We start from the raw sequence: 27054 nt of genomic DNA, 5'->3' as shown, positions 1-27054 counted from the left end.
GAACCTCAAGGACAGCACCCAGGCCCTAAGTTCAAGCCTCAAGCCTGGCATTAAAAAAAAAGTATAGTACTTACTAGACCTATGATGACATTGCATTCTGTGACACATTTTAACAAAAGCAAGTACTATAGCATCTGTTTTAAGTTTATGTGATAAGCATTATTCTTTTGCCCAGAGATTCATTAACTTAATCAGAATGTTCCAGAGGCTGAGTGTCAGTGGCTCACATCTGTAAACTACTCAGGAGGCTGAGCTCTGAGAATTGAGATTTGAAGCCAACCTGAGCAGGAAAGTCCTTGAGACTGTCATTCCAGGGTTGCTTTTATATTGCTTCCTAGGGAGACCATGCTGCCCAGCCAAACTGGCTTAGTCCAGTGAAGTGCACTAGTGATGGTCAGCCGTAGTTACCCTGATGTGTCACCGAACACTAGTTATTTCCCCTGTCCAACAGCACCCAGCACCCACTAACTATCAGCTCCCCATCCTCTCCCCTACGCCTTCCCAGGCCCCCGTGACCACTGCTGAGATGAATTGTTCAGCTTCCATGCATAACTGGAATGTGCAATACTTGTTTTTCTGTGTCTGTCTTACTGTACTTATTAAAACATAAAAAGGTAGGTGTGTGTGTGTGTGTGTGTGTGTGTGTGTGTGGTGTTGAACTCAGCACCTCATGCTCTGGCTTACCTTTCTTGCTCAGCACTGGTGCCCTACCACGTGAGCCATGCCTCTCTTTTCAGGTTCTTTCCCCCTTATTTAGTGCGAGATAAGAGTCTCAGATTTGGCTTCAGCCTCTTGAGCAGGTAGGATTACAAGTGTGTGCCATGTACCTTGGCTAAAGGAAGCATCTTTAAAGAAGGAAGTTACTGTAGAATGTTAGAATAATAAGAATGATGTTGTGATAAAAGGGACTTAAATGATGCTGGTGAGAGAATGTGGAGGAAACAGAGTTCTGAACACACAGGGGGCAACAGGTCGGGTGTACAGAGGTTATAAAGGAACTCACTAAAGACCTCCACAAAGAACAAGTGATGAGGAGATGCAGGACTAGCCACTGGCATGTGGGGTCATTCTCAACTGACCACGCCCAGCTCCCTCCCTATCTTCCTCATGTGCTGGGAGGAAACCTGGAGTGTGCCATGTTCTTCTCCACATTCTTTGTTTAACATACAGATTTAGGTTTTGTTATGTGAGATGTCCCTAAGCCTTTAAAAGTTTATGTCAATTTAACTGAGCATACCATACCGGTGGCTCACACCTCTAATCCTAGTGATTGAGAAGGCAGAGATCTGAGGACCACAGTTTGAAGCCAACCCAAGCAGAAAAGTATGAGGCTCCATGTCCAATTAGCCAGCAAAATCCCAGACTAGAAGTGTCGCTCTGGTGGTAAAGCACCAGCTAAGTGAACAAGCTGGGTATGCTAACTTAAATGGAATCAGAAGGTTGAGGGAGAGCCCAGGTCCCGGCAGTTTGCGTTCCTTATTTCTCCAATAATGCAGATCAATCTACTAGTCACCAGCATGAGCCACATGTTAGTTTACACTTCTCATAGCCACGTTACAAAGTAAAAAGAAGCAGCTGGGTACCAGTGCCTCATGACTATCAGCTTAGCTACTCAGGACGATGAGATCTGAAGTCAACCCAGACAGACACATTGAGAGGCTCTTATCTCCAATGAACCAGCCAAAAGGAATTAACAGCAAGAAGGCTAGAAGTGGAAATGCAGCTCAAGTGGTAGAGTGCCAGCCTTGAGGAAGAAAGCTAAGTATTAGAGACTCCTGAGTTCAAGCCCTAGTGTATGCACGCGTGTGCGCACACACACACACAATCCCACAAAAGGAACAGGTGAAAATAACTAATGCCGTTCTATTTAACTTAATCCAAAATCAATATAGTGTTACTATATGATGTAAATGGAATTATTAACAGCTCTTGTCAGTCAGGAGATTGGGGCCACCTGGGTCCTGGGTTGCAAAAGTAGATGTTGAGAAAGTTAGGTGTGTTAAGTGCATTTTTAGCTCATGCTATTTCCAGCTTACCATAGGTTTATCAGGACGGTGGCCCCTCTGTCAGGTGCAATGCGCGCAATGTCTTGTGGACCGCAACCTCAACGCTCCTTACCCTTGCAAGACCCGAGGGGAAAAAGCTAAGAGCAAACATTACCTACTGAGCCCCAGAAAGAGACTCTAAACATATCTGCCTATGCTATAATCCACTGAGATGTCATTAGCCCCAGAAAATAAAAACAAGGCCACTTCCTGTGCACTGCCATTCCTGGTGTGGTATGCGGTGTGGGGGAGGGGAGAGCACCACACTTTCCTACCAGCCAGTGTGTTGTCGTTTGGGGGTAAATGGGTATCTTCCCCCCTAGTAATCTGATGAAATTTAGATAATACAAGAATTAATTGAGCTGGGTTTTTAATTTTTTAAAAGGGAGTTGTTAAAAGAAACTATTGTTACCGTCCGCCTCAAGAACAAAATGACCTTTTGTGCTTCGGTTGCATCCATTGGCCCTTTCTTTGTGTGAGGACTGAGCTGGGGCCCTCTAACGGACGGCTAGATGAGAGAGAGAGAGAGAGAGAGAGAGAGAGAGAGAGAGAGAGAGAGAGAGAGAGAAAGAGAAAGAGAGAACTTGTTGCTAAGAAAACCAGGCTAGCATCATAAGCTAAGACCACCACTCCCCACCCCCACCCCCGTGCAGGTTGAACTTTTCCCTGATCCACAGGACTTTTATATCCTTCTTACAGTTGAACTCACTTCAGCTAGGCTTTCAAAAAACAAAGCAGTGTGCTGCTAGTGTTCGATCAGCTTATCAAATAAAAGTGAACGGAAATAGGGCCTACAGCCAAAACAATATAACAATATATTATCAACAATATTATATAGCCAATGAATTGTTCTAAAAACAACTTCTTTATGTTTTAGGAACAGGCACCAGTGGCTCCCACCTGTAATCCTAGCTCCTCAAGGCTGAGATCGGAAGATCTGGGTTAGAAGCCAGCCCGTGCAGGAAAATCCACGAGACTCTTATCTCAAGCAGACGGAAATGGCTGAGAAGATGTCGACAGAGCTCATTCCTGAGGACAAGAAAGAACCAAAACTCCTTATGAAGAAGGAGGAGCGAGAGTTCATGCTCTGTCTACTGCGTGCTAGGCACTGTTCTGGACTCTGAGAATGCCAGTGTGAATACACAGTGTGAATACACATGTCACCCTTCTCAGGTGACATGACACCCACATCTTAATGCACATTTTAAACCAAACCCTTGTGTCTCCACTACATTCATCGTTCTAATGAGGCTTTCAGAAAATGCAATGGACTCAGGAGTCTGAGATCTGAGAAGCCAGCCTGCATGTCCATGAGACTCTTAGCGCCAATAAACAACCCCCCCCACCACTACAGAAAGAACATAAAAAGCTCAAAATGGAGTTGTGGCTCAAGTGGTAGAGTGCTAGCCTTGAGCAAAAGAAGCTCAGGGACAGTGCCCAGGCCCTGAGTTCAAGCCCCAGTAGCAGGACCAAACATTTTTAAAAGAAAGAACATACAAATGGAAATCTGCTTGCAATGAGAGACAAGCCCCTTCGCCCTCCACAGGGCCTCCATAAACAAATGTACATGGAAAGATCTGGTGTGTTTCTTAAGAAAATGAATCACAAATTTGCATAAGGAAATCCTATACTCAGAATTCTATCACTTGCATCTTTTTCCTTTCTTTTAGAATCTTCATGCACGCAGATGTTAGTGCTTACTGCCTACCAGACATTATACTACAAAGGGCACAGTAAACAAAATAAAGTATCTGCTGGCATGGGGTCTTGGGGTTAATAAGATTTGGGGTAGGAAAGGGAGGTGTAAAATCAAAGCATACATGTGTAATATTAAAAGACACATGTGTGATATTCTAGAATTCAGACAAAAACAAAGCGAGAAAAAAAATGAATGGAGCAGGACAGAATTCTATTTAAAATACACAATAAGCCTGGGCACCAGCAGCTCACGCCTATAGTCTGTATAATCCTAGTTACTCCGGAGGCTGAGATCTGAGGATGGTAGTTTGAAGCCAGCCAGGGCAGAAAAGTCCTTGGGAGACTCTTACCCCCAACTAACCACTGAAAAACTGGAAGTGGCGCTGTGGATCAAGTGGAAGATCCCTGGCCTGGAGCACAAAGAGGCTCAGGGACAGCACCAGGCCTGAGTTCAAGCTCCACCACCGACCCAAAACAAACAAAAACTACAGAGGGAGAGACAGCATCTCTGCTAAATGACATTGAAAGAAATATCTGAGGGAACTAAGAGCTTGAATACTGGATCTGTAGCCAATTGGTAGAAAGGCGTTCTAATTTCTCCCATGATTGCTTTGAAAGCGGTGCCCCAGAAGACAAGCCTCTTCCCCAAATGCACTCTCCAAGTCTCTTCCTGTAGATGTGGCTGCTTCCCCTGGCAATTTATAGCTAGGGAAATCCCACGGGAAATGTACTCTCGCTCTGGAGTTCATGTCGCCTTGCACACAAGTCAACATGTCTTCATGAACTCCAGTATGGCTTTGCCAATCTCTCCACACACATGACCAACATTTCTGTCTAGCACTGGGCCTGCACAAAGAAAAGGTTCAAGAGTGGATTGCTGAATAAAAGAATTTGGAAAGCCTGGATGATCAATGAGCTCTCAAAGCAGAGTTTATGTAAGTGTGGTAGAAAATTCTATAATAAAGGTCCTATGTACAGTCTCCTCATGGAACTGAGAAAAATAAACATTTACAACTCTGCCCTGACCAAAAGTTAATTTATGTTTTCAAGAAGTAAAGTCTGAAGAACTCAGGCACTGAGGGCTCACACCCACAACCCTAATTACTCAAGAGAATAAGACCTGGAGGATAGCAGTTCAAAACCAACGTAGGCAGAAAAGTCTGCCATACTCCATTTCCAATTAACCAGCAAAAAGCTAAGCTGGGGGCATAGCTCAGGTGGTAGAACACCAACTGTGAGGAAGAAAGCTGAGTAAATGTGAAACCCTCACTTCAAGCCATGGTAAAGGTACATAAGGCGGGGGTGGGGGAGAATTTAAAAGAATTTAAATCAGAGACAACAGGATTGAGGTTTTTAATCCTCCCTCCCTCTTTTCCTTCCTCTTTTCCTTCCTTCCTTCCCTTCCTTCCTTCCATCTCCCCCTTCCTTCTCTCTCTCTCTCTCTTTTTTTTTGCCAGTCCTGGGGCTTGGGCTCAGGGCCTGAGCACTGTCGCTGGCTTCTTTTTGCTCAAGGCTAGTACTCTACCTCTTGAGCCACAGCATCACTTCCGGTTTTTACTGTTTATGTGGTGCTGAGGAATAGAACCCAGGGCTTCATGCATGCTAGGCAAGCACTCTACCACTAAGCCACATTCCTAGCCCTCTCTCTCCTTCTCTCCCCTCCTCTCCTCTTCCCCTCTCTCTCTCTCTCTCTCTCTCCCTCCCTCCCTCCCTCCTTCCTTCCCCCTTGCTCTTGTGCCACCCAGGGGATGGGGGGTGAGGGGGGGCTGTTGCTGAGATTTTTTTTCTCAAGGCTAGTGTTCTACCACTTAAGCCACAATACCACTTGTGACTTTTTCTTAGTAGTTTATTGGTGGTAAGTGTCTCACAGACTTTCCTGCCTGGGTTGGCTTCAAACTGTGATCCTCAGATCTCAACCTCTTGAATAGCTAGGATTATAAGTGTGAGCCAGCAGTGCCCAACTATTCATTTCTTTTAAACATCAACATCTGTATCAGGATGAATATCCTCATCCTCATTTGAAAATGCAAAATCTGAAGCTTATGGAGCACTAGTGTACACTAGTTCCACAGCTGAATTTTTTTGCCTCAAAACACAGACTCAGGAATGTTTAATGTGAACTTCACACTATGAGTTTAGGATATAACAAGACACATAAATGAATTCTGTGTCTGTATTTGGGTCCTATTCTCAGGACAACTCATTATGTAGATGCAAATATTCCAAATTCAAAACAGTTCCTATCCCAAGTATTTTGGATAAAATATGCAACATATTTTTAGCGTAAAAGAATATACAGGTTCTATAATTAGATAGTAGAAGTCAAAACAGTCTTGTGAATATGTTAAACATCACTGAGTTGTATACAATAAAAAGTGAACTTTATAATATGCAAATTATATCTTAATAGAGCCATTGTTTAAAGAAAGAATATAGAGGGCTCTTTTCGTTGTTCAATAAAAGATGTTTGCTCATCTGGTCTCCTCAATAAAAACAGACCAACAAAGTTATTAATTGTTACTTAAATTACAAATCCTGTTATTAGCTTAATAAAGAAAGATAAGGCTCTGGTAGCTGTGTACAGAGATACAGAACATTTGTGCTCTTCAAAACTTAGCTCTCTTTCCATTAGGTCTAAAAGCAAATGTGAAATGCTATTAGCTTTAATGACTTGCCAATGGCTGGTGAACGTCAAAACTCTGCACTTAGCTAATGAAAACAGTACAAACAGTCTTAACTAATGATAAGCAGAAAGAGAAAATGAAATGGTGGCATGGGGTGAATTCCACAATCCACACCAGATTCTCCTCTTAGCCAAAAATTGCAGCATCTGTTCACCTTGGTCAGATGACAGAAATGAAGAAATGCTGATTTGTTTTCATCCAACTATGCTGGGTGCTGTGGCTCTTGCCTGTAATCCTAGCAGAAGGCTGAGATCTGAGAATGGAGGGGCAAAGCCAGCCTGGGAAGACAAGGCTGTGGGACTTTTACCTCCAGGGAACCAGCCAAAAGCTGGAAGTAGATAAGTGATTGAAATGGTAGCATGCCAGCCTTGATCTAGAGCACCAGGCAAGTACACACACACACACACACACACACACACACACACACACACACACACAAGAACAACTACATAGTAGTACATGATATGTCACTCGGCTGGGCTGAACCTAAATCCCCAAAGCTCCCTTCAGAACACAGGCCAGAGTCACAGAGCCAGAGAAACGGACAGTGGCAGCAACCACCTTTTCTAATGATTTAAATGCAAACCTAGACTGGCTGATGTCCGTCAGAAGGGAGATCTTGCTGGGAAAGAATTGTGAAAGAATCACAGCCTTGAAATAAGGAATTCACAATCCCTACCCTTCACCATAGATGCCTCCTTCAACCCCTGCTCATGGTCACCCTGCATGACTGCTTACACACACAATTCTGTGTCATAAACCCCTAAATATATATAATTTACTAACCCTGCCTCTGTGGTAAAACTGACATCACAATTATTCCAAGATGGGAGACAGAGAAAGACAGGCATGGAATCATCCAGAAAGACTCTTTAAAGGCTCACTCTTGCAAGGGCTCTTTCCCACTCACTGGCAATAATGGCCAGGAGAGGACAAGATTGTGAGCTAGATAATTGTTCCACAAATGAGATTTATAATCCTTTAGGAATATGGAGGGGGGGTGTTAGATTGTACACAGGTGCACACGTGCAGCCAGGTGTGGCAGCTGATGTGATGGAAATGGGAGTGGTAGAATTAGGAGATAGGTCCTTCAAAGGGAGGCACCCCACTATGCTCCCCATTTCCCTCCACTCTGCCCAGGCACCAGCATTCATCTATCACAAGTGTCCCACAGGTGAACTCCGAACTCCAGAGCCATGGCGCCAACTCTCACATGTCTACGTCCATGGTGCTACTTTATAAGGAGCAGTTATCTTTCCTTTTAATGCTGGCCATGTGGGAACACACCAAATGTTTAAGAGGAATAGAACAGACAAATGGTGGCACGAAAAGTGCACCCTTATTTTTCCCTGAGTTTGTACTTTGGCAAAAGAGAGGCTGCATTCAAACGCTTCACAATGCTGTGAATCTCAATTCACACGGGGTAGAGCTTCCTAAGGCATGCCTGTAGTTACATCCAAATACACTTATTTAACAGAGTTGTGCTTTAAAAAGTTTACTCTGTTGTCTCTTCAAGTGGGCTCTGTCTTTTCATGCTGGTGTTAAGTATTCCCCCAAACCAACCACCCTTAGCAGCTCCAGCGTGGACTTTCTGCCCCATCAGTCCACACAGTCACTTTGAAGGACACACATACACACACACACACACACACACACACACACATACACACACACTTGGCAGTGGCCTTTCCAGCTTTGGCTCTATTGTGTCACTAAGTCACATTGAAATACTGCCAGACACACCAAGCAGCTAGGAGAGAAAAAAATAATAATAATAATACCAAGGCTGTGAACCAAGGGGGAAATGAAGGGATTAATATGGACAACAGCCAGGAACACTTCCCATACCTTGAGCTTTAAGCCAATTTGTTTTCTCCTTACACTGACTAAGAAAGGGTGAATCAAAGTACTCCCAAGGTGTCAGCTGTCTTCCTGCCCCACAGCCATTCATGTGACTCTTTTTCAGAGGGAGTCAAACTTGGGAACCACACCTAAACACAATGAGTTGGCCCATTCCCAGACTCCCACAATGCTGTGGGAGCCTGGGCTTTTTGCTTCATGCCATTTCCTTCCGTTCACAGCTGCGCTACCCTTGCATGCCACAGCAAGGTTGCAGTCCCCAGCACGCACTCAGAGGGCATGTGTTATCTATTCCTCCATACTTGAGCTACTGACAGTAAGTGGGGACTGGGGAATCCAAAGGGAAATTCCTTCCGTCTAGGAATAGAGGTGGATTGTTTGGGGACTCGGGACCTTCAGCCTTCGGATGCCCTAGCAGATCTGTAAAGGGACATGTTGCCTCTGAGCCCGAGCCTGAATGAGCTCGCAGGAGAGAGACAAGGGGCTCTTTCTATGCCCAGCCCAGATGGCTGGTGTGCTGGCAGCAAGTAGCTACAGGAAAAAGTGAAGAGGACTTGTGTGAGTCATGAAAAGCAAGCCCAGCCATTTCAGGTTCTGGGTGACAAGGGGGGCAGCTCTAAACACATCTCGGGCACCCAGGAGTCCTAGCATCTTTCTAGAGCTCCATCCTCCAGAGTCACAGATTTGAGGGAACAGATCTGGACTTCTGCCTTCCTTGGCATGGATCCCAGCCCCAGGACGGCACCACCTAGGGTGATGGGCCTCACCCATAGCCCTGGCTTCCAGTCAACGCAACCAGGAAACAAAGGGGAGGACACCAGCAGGGCGGGGCTCTGAAAACACTTAGCACCAGGGCTTAGATGCCACCAAGGGTGTGGGGGGACACGGTCACTGGGAGCCCTACAGAACAGCATGGGAATGGAGGACACTGCTTACATCTATCCACTATGCTCACCAGACTTATCTGTAGTTCCTCTCTGTCTCCCCCCTTTGTCTTCTGATCCATCCCTTTCAAAAACCTTTCTGCACTTTGCTACCAAGGGGAACTTGGGAAAACAGAACTCCAGTGGCGTCTACAGCTCACTTAGCCTCCTGAGAACCAATTGCTCAATTCTCGGAAATGTCATGAACCAGTTGTTAAACGTAACAAGACTAAAAATAAAATGAAGTCTACACACACAACTAAAAATAAAATGAAACATACATATGTAGGTATATGCTTGTACATTTCCTTATTCATAAAGTGTATGCTGTACATCCTTTATCTAATAAATTTATAATTTATTAGTGAGGCACAAAAATTTATTTACTAATAAAAATGTATATACTATTAAATTTATAATTTATTAGCGAGGTAAAAGTATAAGTTGGTATCGAATAACTTTATAGCATATTAATACATTTATTTACTAATAATGTATTAGTGAAGTATAAATATAATTTATCTAATAAATGTATTGATTTATAAGTTATTAATACTTCCATAATTTATTAGATAATAAATTGCTGGGTACATTTATATTTATAATTTATGAGATAAAATGACAATTTATTAGATAATAAATTACATTTTTATAACTCAGTATATAAATTATATACACACACATATATGTATGTATATGTATATACCTGTAGATACATGTACACTACCACTCTTTGCATCAATGGCTTCTGCCACTAGTGTGGTGCGCAGCTGTGTTGTTCCCACTTCGTGCTCTTCTCCATCCTGTCCCTGAGAAACCAGGTTTTTAGACCCTAGGCTGAAAGTCCCAGAGTCCCAAGATCTGTCCACTCACCCCCTCTGCCAAATAAAGAGCCATGGCGAAGGGCAGAGAAAGGGGAGTTCATCCATGGCGGTTGTGGAAGACATACCTTCAGGACATCTCCAGCATGACCATCACGGAGCCCCGATCTTCCCTGTGGTTTGTCCCTAAATCACCCCCTCTTTCCATCCATCTCAACGTCAAGGCACAGACCTATCATTCTGTTCCTTTGCTGCTGAAGTGCAAACCCCAGGGAGGTATGAATTCGCTTCCATCTCCATGTCTCATATTCTCAGTTCTATCTGTTCCTGATTGTTTCTTCCCGCACACCATCCTCGCACGGTGCCCCGTCTCTCCCTCGTGCCTCCTGGAACAACGCCGGGCAGGAGCTACTGTCCCCCAAGTGGCCTACCTGTCAAGGCCTTCGCCAGTCATCAAGATCCCACTTAGCCCGCTTTCTTTTCCATCAGGACTTTCACCTCTTCTCTCCGCACCCTGCCGCCCGCCTGAGACTCAGACTTAGTTCCCAGCATTTAATCTTCCAATGGTGGTTACTGATGCGTCAGCTGAGCCGTGAGGGCAGCGCCTCTCAAATTGTGCTCTCCAAACCGGCCGCATCAGCAGCATCTGGGAACGTGTTCGACATGCATTCTCTCCCCACCAGACCTACTGAATCAGACGCCCGGGTGAGCCAGGGGCTGTGTGAGCCTTCCAGAGGGCGGCTACACGGGATCCCTGACCACGCTGCCCACCCCAGAGGACAGACCACCAAGGCCAACGCCTCCCAGCTCCCAACTCCAGACGCAAACGGACCACACGCCTTCTGGAGGGATTTACAATTACAGATGGATCAGCGCCACACTGAGTGGCAGCGCCACCAAATTAGGGCTCTTTCTAACACACCCAAAGTTCCTAATAGTGACTTTGGAGTACTTGAATATATACATAAACACCTAGGGAAAGTAAAGCATGCATGTAAATTACCAGACAGTGACAAGACACCAACTCATAAGTCAGGTATGGGAATAGCATCATAAAACTCCTTTGCACAATTCACACACGCGAGTGAGGGGGAAAAAGAGGAAGAAAAGGCAGTTAATTTGTAATCAATGACTTCAAAAAGATGAATTCGTTGAGCTAGCCTTATAGATGATCTTGGGAGGAGAGACCCTGCCGGAACTGGAAAGAAATCAGCCACTGAATTTGTGATTTTCAAACCTCTAACACTATTCACTACCAAAAACTTAAAAAGTAAGTCAGCCAGGTACCAGAGGCTCATGCCTGCAATTTGAGCCACACAAGAGTCTGCCATCTGATGATCATGGTAAGAAGCCAGCCAGTGCAGACAAATCCAGGAGACTCTTATCTCCAATATACCAGCAAAGATACAGAAGTAAGGGTGTGGCTGAAGTGGTAGAGTGCCAGCTTTGAGAGAAAAAGCCAAGTGAGAGCATGGGGACCTAAGTTCAAACTCCAGTACTGGCATAAAAGCAAAACAAAATGCTATGGAATCAAATGTAGAGCAAAGTGATAAGGGAGTGTTTTCCAGCCTAAAGAAATGAGTCTGAGGCAGGGCCCCAGTGGCTTATGCATATAATCCTAGCTACTCAGGAGGCTGAGAGCTTGAGGATCAAGGTTCAAAGCCAGCTCAGGCAGGAAAGACTGTGAAACTCTTATTGCCAATTAACCACCAGAAAAATGGAGCTGGAGCTGTGGCTCAAAGTGATAGAGTGCTAGCCTTGATCACAAAAGCTCAGACAGCACCTAGGCCCTGAGTTCAAGCCCCATGACCAACAACAACAAAAAGAAATGAGTCTGTGCTTTGGAGAAAACTAAGCCTCTGTTCTGAGGGCCATTAAGAACCCAAAGATCTCAGCAGAGTAGAGACCATGCTCCTAGAGTTATGATGTCACCTTTGTTCTACCTTCTAAGGACTGTGGCCAGAGGGGCACAAAGCCAAATGACATTCAGCCTCTCCTTGTTCTGGACTAGATCAGTCCGGGTGCTATGATATGAAATGCTATTCATCATTTGTAATCATCCCTACTTATTAGATATGTGTCATTTTAGGTTATAAACAATTTTCACAGCCCCTGAGTCCTTGGGCCCAGGGAATCAAAGTCCACAAGGAGCCTTTTGCTCTACAGAAGTCATCTCATGAAGGACCTGTGAGGAAAACTAAGCAAATCTGAATGGCATAAGGATGTTAATTAATAATGCATCCATATTGGTTCATTAAGCAACAAATGCACCCCACACCAAAGTAAAACGTTAGTGTACCCCAGGGGAACTTTCTCTACTATCTTTGTAACTTTTCTATACATCTACACCAAACAGATTGCTTTCACTTTTAAAAAGCAAGGACATTAAAAAGTATGTTTTTTTTAATGTATTTTTATTTTTCAGGTCAGATTTCATATTTTTGTCTGGCTGGGCATTGTGATTCTCCTCCCTATAGCTCTTGAGTAGCTGGGAATGACATGTATACATCACTTTACCTAACTTCTTGGTCAAAATGGTATCTCACTAACTTTCTGCCCAGCCTGATCTTGAACTGTGATCTCCCTGATCTCAGACCTCCTCTGTACCTGAGACTACAAGAATGAGCTGTAGCATCTGGTTCTCTGAACTTGTGTTTATTTAAACTTTTTAAATAAAGGCATTAGTTCTATTTATGAGGATTTAATCACTTCCCAAAGACCCCATTTCATAACACCACCGCCTTGGTGTTTAGGATTTCAGCATATGAATTTGAGGAAAACATACTGAGACCGCAGCACACAGCTTAAAAAGAGCAACTTGAAAATCACTGTCAAGAAAACTTGTCCCATGCTCTCAGGAAAGCACCTGCTCCTTTCTGTTGGCGCAAGTCAGTCCTGATTTTGATGCTCGTTGCTGGGTTGTAGGTTCTGTGCAGCCGGAAGTACGGCCTGGGCGCATGCGCAGTACATTATGAACCCCAAACTCAGAGCCTGGTTCTCTATTAACCCCAGCCTGCTCGGGACTACTGCAAAGACATCAGGGAAGCTTTCTGCCAACTTGTCCACGTTCCAGGACAAACGTCCAGTGTGTACTTCTGGTTTCCTGGTATCTGCTACTCCAATTCCCCCCCCCGTCCCCACCCCCCCGTCATCCCACCCAAAACTGCTCCTGGTAAGAGTAAAAAAGCAGAAGTGAGCCAGGTAACCCCAAATCCATCACATTTGCCCACCATCAGGTTCACTTTCAGTCCTTCCACTTACTACAGACGACTCACCGTGAGGATGAACAGATCGACCTGGGTCAAGGCCTTGTACCTTTTCTCAAAGTGAAAGGGGCGCCCAGGTGAACAGTTGCGGTTCTTTGGCTCATCAGGCGAAGGCAACACTTATTCCCAGTACGAGTCGCAGCTGCGCAGTGAATCGCCGGTGTGGAGCATCTGCCAAGCCCGGGGAAAACAACTATGAGGGAGCTTTCCACACCAATACCAAATACAGTTAGTAAGAGCCGGGCACTCGTAGCTCATACCTGTAATCCTAGCGACTGTGGAGACTGAGAGCTGAGAGTCCCATTCTAAAGCCAACTAGGCAGAAAAGTCCATGAGGCTCTAATCTCCCATGAAGCAGCAAAAATAGAAGCAAATGAGTGGTGTAAGTGGTAGAGCACCAGCCTTGGAAAAAGCCAAGTGAATGCACAAGGCCCTGAGTTCAAGCCCTGGTGCTGATCTGTACAATTCATTGATGAGTTAATTAATTTAGTAATTTGGAGAAACATCCATTTAACAAGGCATTAATGAGCTGCTTTCCTGGAGCTCTCATTCTTGAGTAGAAATCCAGTGAATAAGAAAACAAGACAGTTAATTTGTTGCAGGTTACATGTGAAACAACACAAAGCATAAAAATCTTTTCGGGAAATCTCAATCAACCTTGAAAAAAATGCTGAGACACCATCTCCTTTCATCCAGTCAATGACCCCTTTCATTCCACTGCCAGATTCTGTTCACTAAATGCACTGGCCCCAGGACCTTGCCGTCCTGAAAGAAGATGGCCAGTGGTCTTGGCACTTCCAAGGAGTCTATTGACATGCAAGATCTAAAATCTAACCCAGATAGAAGGCCTAGGGACCAGACAAGATGGCTAATCGCGCCTTCAAGCTTTGTTGATTAGTAACGGCTTGAACACCATTAAGATCACTTCAAGATAAACCAGAAGAGAGACTAGCTTCCACTGCATTGGACCTTTTCTAGTTTGACCTTTGGTAAAACTTGGAGCCCAGGCTTTTTACAGAGAACTACACTGGTGAGCACCAGCCTTCTCTCTATCTGTCTGCACCACTTTCTCTCTGTATCCGTCTCCTCCTTTCCCTACACTTTTTCCTCTCATGCTTATTCCTATTTCCTCTCTTTCAAGTGTACTGTGCATAAAAGCCTACTTTAAAAATAAATCCTAGCTACTCAGGAGGCTCAGATCCGAGGATCACAGGCTGAAGCCAGCTGGGATAGGGAAGTTCATGTGACTCTTATCACCAACAAACCAGCAAAAATCTGAAAGTGGAGGAAGAAAGATGGCGCCGATGGAATAGGGAGACACCCCGACTCGCTCCAACGGCATAGTGAACTGGGAACCCCAACACCCAACACCCCATCAAGAACCCAGCAAAACCAGCAGCCAGAAGCAGTGGAGAAACGCAGGAAAACAAAAAGGAGCAAAAAAGAAGAACCGAAAACCTACACGGAGCCGGAGATTCACCCGGGCACCCTCCCCCCTCCAGCCGACCCTGGCACAAACAGGGTCAGGCTGGGAAAGGGGAACCCGGCGATCGGCAGACAGGCTTCCAGGAGCGCAGAATTCATACAGGGGGAGACCCCACGGACACAAGGCAGGGTGCGGACCAAGACACACCGGCAGCGACGAGAAGTTCGGGTCCACACCGGGTTTGGACAAGGGAACCCAGCGCGGCAGAAATCGGGAACCAGGGAAGCCACCACGACACTTAGCCAACCCCTGGAGGGCCAACGGCTGCGCGGGACACACACACAAAGCAGCAAAAGTGAGTGCCCTCCCCTCCCCCCTCCCCCACCCCTGAGGGAACAAAGAACCCACAAATCAGGCGGGGAAACCCCCATCAGGCGCTGGGAAGTCAGTTTAGCAGGGGAAGGGCTCAGCAGCACCAACACCCCACAGGTTCCTGAACTGGCAGAACCGGCCCCGCCCCCTTCCCAACAGGGGCCGGGAGACAGCCGGCTGGGCAAACCCCACCTGAGGCGCCTGGACCGCGCAGACTCTTACAACTAAAACCACAGGCGCTGGTGGGCAATACCAGCCCAGCAGGGTCACTTGAGCCTGATCACGTCCCCCCTCCTAACAGCGGAGGTGAGGTCTGAAGGTGCCAAGCCACACCCGGACAGTCGATCCCACTGGGCCCCACACGTACCCCGCCCCCACAACGGACTCGTGGGAGGGCGCAAGCACAACCCAACAACCCAGGACTTGCTCTGGGAGGCATATCCCGCCGAAGTGCCTGTTGCACTGAACGCACAGCGCACAGGAGGGCGGGGCCCCCGGAGACAGCGCCCGCTCTGGTAGGCGTACCCTGCACTGGTGGGCGGGGACACAGCGACAGCACCTGCTGCCCGTAGACACGTCTACACAGGAGGGAGGGAGGAGCTACAAACCAAACCTGAGAAGCCATCCAGATCTCCAGATGCGCAAATCACAAAGAAACATAACTCAGTTCATCAAAGGGCAAGCCAACTCGCCAGCTCCAAAAAGCAGCACGACTGAAGAGGAGATGGAGACTAAAAAAGCAAATGAGGCCATGCTAACAGGAATGATCGAAAGCGTCCGAAATGAAATCAGAAAACAATTCCAGGAATTTAGAGCGGAAATCTGGAAGGACACCCAGGAAGCCAAGAAAGAAATGGAAGCAAAACTGGATACAATGCAAACCTGCTTTAAAGAAATGGAAGCAAAAATGGATACAATGCAAGCTGCCTTTAAAGAAAATCTCCACATCCTAAGAATTGAAATGCATGAAAAAATAGATTTAAAATACAACTCTTTAAAGGAAGAAATCTCCACGATCAGAGCTGATATGACAACCATAAATAGCTCTCTGACATCCATAAACTCCGCAATTGAAACCATGACACAAAGAGTAGACCATATAGAATCCAGAATCTCTCGCCTGGACGATGAAGCAGCTGACAACAACCAGAAAATGACCACACTCCAAGAAAAGGTGAAGCTTCAGGGAAGACTAATCCAGGAACTAATGGACAAAGACAAGAGATATAATCTGCGCATAATTGGAATAGAAGAAGGAGCCGAATACCAGAGCAGAGGGCTTAATCATGTTCTCAATAAAGTTATTGCAGAAAACTTCCCCAATCTCACAGGAGACCCCATCCAGGTAACCGAAGCCTATAGGACACCTGGCAGGCCAGACCCCAGGAAAGCCACCCCAAGGCACATAATATTCAAGACTTCAGACCTCAAGATTAAAGAGCAAATTCTGAATTCAGCCAAAGCGAAGAAGGAAACTTTTTTCAATGGGAAGAGGATTCGAATAACATCCGACTTATCCACACAAACTTACCAAGCTCGAAGCGAGTGGAAGAACACCATCCAAGTACTCCAGAATAACAATTTACAACCTCGGATCAAATATCCAGCGAAATTGGAGTTCACATTCGAAGGGAGAACCAGATCTTTCCACACCAAAGAGGAGCTAAAGGAGTATGTGAATAAAAAACCAGCCCTACAGCGAATATTAAGAGGGGAACCCCACCCAACAGAGATCGTAAAAGACACACAGACAGAATCAGAAAGAAACTTCAATAGCCAAAGCCCAGCAGAAACACAAGCTCACTAAAGACAAGAAGAAAAAAAAAAAAGAAGAAAAAACAGCCCACCAAGAAAATGGAAGGAGAAAAAACACCCTTATCCTTGATCTCTTTAAATATAAATGGTTTAAACTCCCCGATAAAGAGGAGCAGACTGGCAGAATGGATTCGCAAACAAAAAGTTGACATCTGCTGTCTACAAGAGACCCACCTTACAGCAAGGGACAAAAACAGGCTTCGAGTGAAAGGATGGAGCAAGATCTACCAAGCAAATGCATCCACCAAAACGGCAGGTGTAGCCATCCTGATCTCAGACAAGCTTGACTTCTCTTTAAAGTCCACTCAAAAAGACAAAGAAGGACACTACATATTAATACAAGGAAAAATCCAGGATCAAGAAATCACGGTGATAAATGTATACTCACCAAACAAAAGAGGCCCGACATATGTCAAGCAAATTCTCAAAGAATTACAGAGCAAGATAGACGCAAACACAATCATAGTGGGTGACTTTAATACTCCTCTCTCTCCAAGAGACAGATCCAACACTCAGAGGATTAGTAAGGGAGCTGAGGACCTAAATAACACCATTTCCCAAATGGATCTAACAGACCTATATAGAACATTTCACCCCACAGAGACCCAATACACCTTCTTTTCAGCAGCCCATGGATCATATTCCAAAATAGACCACGTCATAGCCCACACAAAGAACCTCAGCAAATACAAAAGTATTGACGTCATCCCATGTATTATATCTGACCACAGAGGATTAAAGGTAACCCTCAACAACAAAGGATACCACAGAGCCTATACACACTCTTGGAGGCTAAACCCCACGCTGCTATCCAACACTTGGGCCACAGATCAAATTAAAGATGAAATCAACGAATTCATAAGCCACAATGACAAAGAAAACACATCACAAAGAAACCTATGGGACACAGCTAAGGCAGTTCTGAGGGGCAAGATCATTGCACTCAGCACCCACATTAAAAGAATGGAAGCAGAGCAGGTGAATACCCTCACGATGAAACTAAAACAACTGGAGAAACAAGAAATGACAGAATCTAAAACGACTAGGAGAGGAGAGATCACAAAGATTAAAGAAGAGATAAATCTGATTGAAAATAGAAAGACCATTCAACAAATAAATAAGACTAAAAGCTGGTTCTTTGAGAAAATAAACAAAATTGACAGACCCCTTGCAAGACTTACAAAAAAAAGAAGAGAAGAGACTCATATTCGTAAAATCAGGGACTCCACAGGAAAAATTACAACAAGTACACACGATATTCAAACAATCATAAGGAGCTATTTCCAAAACCTCTACTCAGCAAAAAACAATAATTCTACAGAAATGGATCAATTCTTAGAGAAGTACAAACTGCCCAAACTGAACCAAGAAGAAATAAATCAGCTAAATAAACCAATAACTTACGGTGAGATACAGGAGGTAATCAAGAACCTCCCTACTAAGAAAAGCCCAGGCCCAGATGGATTCACCAATGAATTCTACAAAACCTTTAGTGAGGAGCTAATTCCAATACTCCTCAAACTCTTCCGCGAAATAGAAATGGAGGGAGAAATTCCAAATTCATTCTACGAAGCTAATATCATACTAATTCCCAAACCAGGCAAAGACCCAACAAAAAAAGAGAACTACAGACCAATATCACTAATGAACACAGATGCAAAGCTCCTCAATAAAATATTAGCTAATAGGATCCAGAAAGTGATCAAGAATATCATACATCATGACCAAGTAGGCTTCATCCCTCAGTCACAAGGATGGTTCAACATCCGTAAATCAATCAACGTAATTCACCACATAAACAGAGCTAAAATCAAGAATCACATTGTTATCTCAGTCGATGCCCAAAAAGCCTTTGACAAAATACAACATCCATACCTATTAAAAGCTTTGGAGAGAACAGGAATAGATGGAACATTCCTCAAAACAATAAAAGCCATATACAACAGACCAACTGCTAATATCATATTAAATGGAGAGAAACTTAAGTCATTCCCCCTAAAATCAGGAACAAGACAAGGATGCCCACTCTCCCCACTTCTGTTCAACATAGTGCTGGAATCCCTAGCCATAGCAATAAGGCAAGAGGAGGACATCAAAGGGATCCACATCGGCAAGGAAGAAATCAAGTTATCCCTATTCGCAGACGACATGATCTTGTATCTGAAGGACCCAAAAACCTCAGTACCCAAACTCCTACACCTAATAAACCAATTTGGCAAAGTAGCAGGATATAAAATCAACCCACAAAAGTCAGCAGCTTTTCTGTACACCAGCAATAGACAAACAGAAAAGGAAATTATGGAAACAATTCCATTTACAGTAGCCAAAAAAAGAATAAAGTACCTAGGGATCAACTTAACCAAGGACGTGACGGACCTATTCAATGAAAACTACAAAAATCTAATAAGGGAAATCAAAGAAGACACAAGGAGATGGAAAGACCTCCCATGCTCATGGGTAGGCAGAATCAATATAGTGAAAATGGCCATATTGCCCAAATTGTTATACAAATTCAATGCAATACCTATCAAAATCCCAGCCACATTCTTCACTGAAATAGAGAAACCAATCCATAAATTCATATGGAACAGCAAAAAACCTAGAATAGCCAAAGCAATTCTAGGCAAAAAAAGCAATGCAGGAGGTATCACAATACCTGACTTCAAGATCTACTACAAGGCCATCATAACAAAAACAGCATGGTATTGGTATAAAAACAGATCGGAAGACCAATGGATTAGAACTGAAGACCCAGAAATAAAACCGCACTCTTACAGCCAACTGATATTCGACAAAGGAGCTAAAGATATACAATGGAATAAACATAGCCTCTTCAACTACTGGTGCTGGGAGAACTGGGCAGCCATATGCAGAAAACTCAAAGTAGACCCAAGCCTATCACCATGCACCAAGATCAACTCAAAATGGATCAAGGACCTCAACATCAGATCTGAATCCTTGAAACTACTGAAGGACAGAGTAGGAAAGACACTAGAACTTATAGGCACAGGAAGGAACTTCCTGAATAGAGTCCCAGGGGCACAACAAATAGGAGAAAGACTCGACAAATGGGACTACTACAAATTAAAAAGTTTCTGCACAGCTAAGGACATAGCCACCAAAATAGAAAGACAGCCAACGATATGGGAAAGGATATTTACCAGCACAGCAACAGACAAAGGCCTGATATCTGTCATCTACAGAGAACTCAAAAAACTAAGCCCCTCCAAGCCCAATAAACCTATTAGGAAATGGGCAAAAGAGCTAAAGAGAGACTTCACAAGAGAAGATATAAAAATGGCAAAGAAACATATGAGGAAATGCTCAACATCCCTGCTAGTAAAGGAAATGCAAATAAAAACAACCCTGAGATACCACCTCACCCCAGTTAGAATGGCCTATACTCTGAACTCAGGAAACAACAAATGCTGGAGGGGCTGTGGGGAAAGAGGAACCCTTCTCCATTGTTGGTGGGAGTGCAAATTAGTACAACCACTTTGGAGAACAGTATGGAGGTTTCTCAAAAAGCTCAATATAGACCTACCCTATGACCCAGCCATACCACTCCTAGGCATCTATCCTAAACAGCAAAATCCAAGATATCAAAAAGGCATTTGTACTACCATGTTTATCGCGGCACAATTCACAATAGCTAAAATATGGAAACAACCCAGATGCCCCTCCACAGACGAATGGATCCAAAAAATATGGTACTTATACACAATGGAATACTACATAGCGATTAGGAATGGTGAAATATTGTTATTTGCAGGGAAATGGTCGGAACTCGAACAAATAATGTTGAGTGAGACAAGCCTAGAACACAGAAAACAAAGGGGCATGATCTCCCTGATATATGACTGTTAACAAAGGGAGACGGAGAGACAGTAGAGACCAAGTCTGTGAATACTGTATATGTTCTTGATACATTGTATATTGCATATATGTCAACCTGACCTAGACAAGGGATAGAAAAACAGGTTGTAAGATATCATAAGAAATGTACACACTGCCCTACTATGTAACTGCACCCTCTTTGCACAACACCTTGTAAAAAAATTTATGTCCAATTAATAAAAAAAAAAAAAAATTAAAAAAAAAAATCTGAAAGTGGAGGTGTTACTCAAGTAGTAGAGCACTAGGCTTGAACAAAAAAGCTAAGGACAACATCCAGGCTCTAAGTTCAAACCCCAGCACAGCAATGCCCCCCTCAAAAAAAAGAACCACTTTTGGATACAAACATGTGTTTTCCTGCTTTGAATACCAGTTTGCAGATTTATGTCCTTAGAATTCTCTCCTCAACAGAATTTGTTATTTTTATTTCCATGTTGCTTTTGGCTGATTTTCTTTTTCATGTCAGAACCTTTCAAAAAGTTCCCAACCTCACATGTAAAATGCTCCCAAAATATTGAGTACAAAATCAGATATGATCTCATGGTGGGGGGGGGCAGAGATTCAGGCACCATAACAGCAGAGAAAACCGGATTCCTGAGCCCTGAGCAAGACCTCCCAAGATGGACTCCCTGCTCAGCCCACCTCCTACACAGCCTGAGCTTCGAACCAGCAGACTGGCTCCAGAGTGCTCCTGGAGATTCTAAAACTAACCAAGTACTTTGATCCTAAATGGCCAGTACCTCCTGTTGTCTTTCAAATACATCTCTGATCCCCAGAATCTAACTTCTGCACAATCAGAAGTTAAGAGTGCCCAAAAAAAGAGAGAAAGAAGGAAGGAAGGAAGGAAAGAAGGAAGGAAGGAAGGAAGGAAGGAAGGAAAGAAGGAAGGAAGGAAGGAAGAGAGGGAGGGAGGGAGGGAAGGAGGGAGGGAAGGAGGGAGGGAGAGAGAGGGAGGGAAGAAGGAAGGAAGGAAAGAAGAAAGGAAGGAAAAAGGAAGGAAAGAAGGAAAGAAAGGGGGAGAAAGAAAGGAAAGGAAAACAAAAAAGCTGGGCATCAGTGGCTCATGCCTATAATCCTAGCTACTCAAAAGGTTGAGATCTGAGGATCATGGTTCAAAGCCAGCCTAGGCAGGAAAGTCCATGGAACTCTAATTTCCAATTAATCACAATAAAGTCCAGAAGTGGAGCTGTGGCTCAAGTGGCACAAAAGCTCTGGGACAGCATTCGAACCCTAAGTTCAAGCCCCAGGACTGATACAAAAGTGGCACTGCCACCTGCCCTACTGGTGGGCTTGGCCCTCCACTTCTGGACACACCCACTCTCCACCTGACCTTCCTCTGTTGAAAAAAAAAAAAGGAGATGAACAGATGATTACAATTAGGGCAAATTATCCATAAGGAAAAGATGGGAGTCAAGGCTCAGAAAAAGATCATTTGTTAGAGCTGGGATCTTGGGTAAAAGGTCTCTGAAGACAGACCTATATAGAAGCTCTGCAATCAAAATTCCTAAGGTGGAAGCCCAGCCCCATCCTGGGCTAACTGTATAATTTTCCTGGCCTCCAACCACCTCTCCATAAAATGGGGATAAAAGATTACCTACTGCACAGGGTTGTTGCAAGTGTTAAATGTATCCACGTTTGTAAACTGCTTAGAACAGTGCTCACCACTGGCCGAGCCCCATCTAAGTGTTTAGCAAACGAACAATTCACCTTAGTTGGTCCCCACAACATTTTCTCAGGAAATTTTTTTAAATGAAGAAAGTTTCGCAACCGAAAGATAAAAATCCTGTGACACTGTAAAATGGTTACATAATACACAACTGTTGTTTAGTATTCCAGCACAAGAACATCTGGAATCCAGATTTCAAGCTACACCGTGGATTCAGAGACCAGCGCCTGGGAATGTGGTCCTGCGGATGCATGAGATGTGATTTGTACCATTCCCTTCCTAATCAGAAACGTCATGGGCTATGGGAAGGGGAGGCTGCATGTTTGCTCATTTTAACCCTGTGACTACTTTTTGTTTTTGTTTCTGTGCCAGTACTGGAGCTTGAACTCAGGGCCTGGGTGCTTCTCTCCCAGTTGTTTCTCTCAAGGCTAGCACTCTACCACTAGAGCCACAGCTCCACTTCTGTTGGTTTTTTTGTTTGTTTGGGTTTTTTGGGGGGAGGGGTTGATAGTTAATTGTTTGTTTTTGGCCAGTCCTGGGCCTTGGCCTAGGGCCTGAGCACTGTCCTTGGCTTCTCTTTTTGCTCAAGGCTAGCTAGCACTCTGCCACTTGAGCCACAGCACCACTTCTGGCCATTTATCTATATATGTGGTGCTGGGGAATAGAACCCAGGGCTTCATGTATAGGAGGCAACGAGGCCATAGTTGCCACTAGGCCATATACCCAGCTCCAGTTGATAGTTAATTGAAGATAAGAATGTCATGGACTTGCCTGCTGGGGCTGGTTTCAAACTGATTCTTAGGTCTCTACGTAGCTAGTATTACAGACATGAGCCACTGTAGCAGACCTTCCAGAAAATACTTTTTATTCTGTGGTGCTACGATTTAAAGGATTGTAAACATAAACTCAGGCCTTGTAGGCTTCAGCACTACAGAGTTACTGTGTTCAGGAACAAAGCTATAGGCCCAGTACCAGCTCACCCACAAAGTTTGGAATGGTAAATTTCATTGTGTGTATTTCACCACAATGAAAGTAAAATCACCTTTGAAAAAACTGCTCAAGTTAAAGATAAATGAATCTTATAACTATAATTTCAAATTAACAAGCAACCAACTTTGCAGGTATGGGATTCCCAACTATGTCTTTATTTGTGACCTGACCACCTTTTCCTTTTGTGTGCTGGTACTGGAGCTTGAACTCCAGGCTTTGCATTCTTATTTGGCTTTTTTTTTTACATTTTCTCAAGGTTGGTCTTCTAACTCCTGAACCACACCTCCACTTCCGGCTTTTTGCAAGCTAATTGGAGATCAGAACTCAAGAACTATTTTGCTTAGGTTGGCTTCAAAGCACAATCCTCAGATCTTGGCCTCCTGGATTACAGGTGTGAGAGCCACCAGCACCAGGGATTCGAGTTCACTTAGACAAGCAGTTAAAGGGCATCCAAGAAGTCTAAAGGCTGCTTTCAAATCCAACAAGCTATAAAAGCTTGGTTCAAATTCACTAGTAAGTGCATCTCAAAACATTTACCAGGAAAAGACATTGTTATGCAAATAGGCTACATATAAATGTGGAATCTGAAAACTGTATACCAGTATTCTTTTCATTCTTTACATTTCCACTAATAAACACCAAGGCGAACCCCAGGGGTCTCTGGGTGCCTGTCCCTGCGACCTGAGAGGCCCAGGACCCTCAGCTCTACTGGATGTGGCCGGCCTGGCTGGTAAAGTTCCCAGTAGAACCGCCCATTCCTGGAGAGACCTCGGAGGGTGGAATGCAGCGCTTCTGTGATCCCGAAGATGTTATTTGCACGTGCCTTCCACAAAAGGCAAAGAAGGTTACAAACACGGTTAAGAGCAGGCCCGGGGGTGGGGGTGGGGGGTCCCCACTGGCTTGAGTCTGCGCTTGCGCGCGGTTCGGCCGGTGGCTGGAGCACCGCACTCCTAAGAAGGGTGGAGTGGAGACCAGGCCCCGGGCCAGGCGCTGGGCTCCGTCCCCGGGCTCCGGGCCTCCTTCGCGTGGTCAAGTCGCGTCCAGGACCCCCTCACCGAGCGGCTGCGTGGCCTCGCGCCCGGGACGGAGCTGGGGGTTGGGGGGGCCGCGGGCTCCGAGCCAGGCACGCCGCATTTCCTGCTTGGTCCGCGGGCTCGGTACCAGCGCACCGCCATCCCGGTCCCAAGGGCTGGGGTGTGACTTGCTCCCCCCACACCGGGGCGCTGGGGGCCCGCGGTGGCGGAGGTCGAGGCTTCCTGCAGCCTTGGCCTAGAGCCCCAAAAGCGCGCGCCCAACTTGCCAGCGTGGCCGCTGCGGGACAGAGCCCAGAGGCAGGTGCCACGATCGGGGTTCCTCCTGGAGCTTCCCGGTGATACGATCGGGGGGGGGGGTGCCGCCCGGGGCTCGGGGGTTCCCCGGTGCTACGATCGGAGGGGCCAAAGGGAGGAGGAGCGGAGGGCGCGGGCGGCGGGACCGTGGCGTCCGCGGGAACCCCGCTAGCCAGGGCCCACGCGCAGCTCCTACCTGCGGGCGAGGGGCCGCTGGCACCTGCGCGGCAGCGGCCGACCGGGGCTGGGCACCGCTGGCACCGTTGGCACCGCCGGCGCGGAGGAGGCGGGAGCGGGAGGACCGGGCGCCGGGCCCCGCCACCGCCGCCCGGAACTGGCCTCCCGCCCGCGCCGGGCCCGGCTGGGTGGGGCCGCACAGCTCTGATCCTCGGCGGCCCCGGCGTCCGGGCGGAGGCCGGGCGGTCGCTCGCTAGGGTGACCCAGGGACCCAGCTCCGTTCTGCACTCCAGGCCCCCCGTCCCTCCGCCGGGGTGGGGTGAGGGGCGGTTGCAGCTGCTTGCTAAGAAGGAGAAGCTAGCCGAGCAACCGGCGCCGTACCTTGGCTCAGGTCTTAGGGTTGTTCGCGTCTTTTCTAAGCCGCCTTACAACTTGGGGATGAGTGTTCTCGCTCGTGCACCAGCGAGGAAACTGGAGCTTGGGACAGGGAAGTGACCAGACTGGAGTTACCCAGCTTAGATCGTAGGGAAGAGACATTTTATTTGCTTTTAGTGTATTGTGTGCGAGTGCATGCGTGTGTGTGTGTGTGTGTGTGTGTGTGTACACGTGCGCGCGCGCCAGTGCTGGAGCTTGAACTCAGGGCCCAACTACTGCCCCTTAGCTTCCCCCCTCCCACAAGCCTGACACTCTACCACTTGGGCCACAGCTCTACTTGGTGCATTTCGCTGGTTAATTGGAGGTAAGATTCCCAAGGCCTTTCCTGTCCTGGCTTCCTACTTTGATCCTCAGATCTCAGCCTCCTGAGGAGCTAGGATTACAGGTGTGCGCCACCGCTGCCTACCTGGAACTTGATTCTTGATGTCTGTAAAGTACAAATCTTATTGCCAATGATTAATAAACGTATTGGGAGTAAAACAGGGAAAATTCTCGTCCCATCCGTGAACCTGTCGAAATAGCAAGTTTGACGTTCGTAGTGCATTTAGAAGAAGCTTAAGGGAAGCAGTTTTCCATGTGGCTTGAACAACAGCCCTTTGGGAAGATAGTTTTGAATATTACACCAGTGCTGAAGAAAGCAATCGCCAAATTGCTTTAAAAAAAAATAAAAGCAGGCCACTTGAAAGCCTTTGGGGGCTATTATGTAGCCCAGACTAACTGAGTTACATAATGTCTTACTTCACACATGGCACAGCCTGAAATGAAAAATAGAATACTTAAGTCCAAAATAAGGGAGGGCATACAATTATAGTCTGGATCTCAGTTTTCCTGAAACCTATGCATTTGCTCAGCCCTCTCCTAGACTACATTTTTCTCCCCTGAGCACATCTTTTCCTAATGACCCAACAGTCACATGACTGTCACTCTTCTCTTGCTGACAGATGTAATTGATGGCTTTTGAATCCTGTGATACTGACAGATTTCTACCATTAAACACATGGCCTTCTGAACAAACCCAGTATTGCCTAAGAGCAGTTTGGCAAGATAACCACAGGCTTGTTACTAAAAGGCTGAGTACCCTCCTCCCTCCCCCTTTCTTGAGTTTTATTCATCTCAGAAGATTTGATAAGCACTGTGCTTCCTAGGAACTCCCATGTTCCATGCTTGTCTTTAGAATTTATAACTAACACTTTGGATTGAGACAGAGAGGCTGTAAAATGGCATCTCCATTTCTGAAAAGTCATCACTAAAACATCTGGCCCTGACCTGAAACAATAGGTTTCTGTAATTAGAAATAAAACTAATGAAGTACACTTATGAAAACTGATGTTCTGCCTCCCTGAAGTTGAGAAATAAAGAAATGGCAAGTGCTGTTCCAAGATGAACTTAGCTATGCACTGTGTAGATGGTTGTGTCTTTCTCTGAGAGATGTGCAGGATTTAGTCTTTCTTTTTCAGACATGTTGAGGAAAAATATGACTAAGAAATCCTGCTCCATAGCTGTCTGGTGGGTGCTTGACACTTTAATCAGGCAAGTAGTATTCCACATTCTTATATATCTTTTTCTTTCTTCTGAGAATAAAAGTAATGTGTGTAATGTGTCCCATTGTATTCTGCAAAAATAGAGTCCACAGAAGGGGAAAAATCTAATTAAA

At 45.4% G+C, this 27054-nt stretch overlaps 1 protein-coding gene across 1 annotated transcript in view; it reads right to left on the bottom strand.

Moving 5' to 3' along the window:
- Positions 1–25103, bottom strand: part of Pld1 (phospholipase D1) — a 148571-nt gene extending 123468 nt beyond the window's left edge. The window contains exons 1-2 of the mRNA XM_048347117.1: positions 24985–25103; positions 13307–13468 (exon numbers count right to left, since the gene is read on the bottom strand). The gene's annotated coding sequence lies outside the window, so the exon portion shown is untranslated. The remainder of the gene's footprint in view (positions 1–13306; positions 13469–24984) is intronic.
- Between the last annotated feature and the right edge of the window lie 1951 nt (positions 25104–27054).

This window comes from Perognathus longimembris, chromosome 5 (assembly GCF_023159225.1).
Source record: "Perognathus longimembris pacificus isolate PPM17 chromosome 5, ASM2315922v1, whole genome shotgun sequence".
Classification (NCBI taxonomy): domain Eukaryota; kingdom Metazoa; phylum Chordata; class Mammalia; order Rodentia; family Heteromyidae; genus Perognathus; species Perognathus longimembris.
The sequence above is the reverse complement of the archived record's forward strand: the minus strand, read 5'-3'. Positions and strand labels throughout refer to the sequence as shown.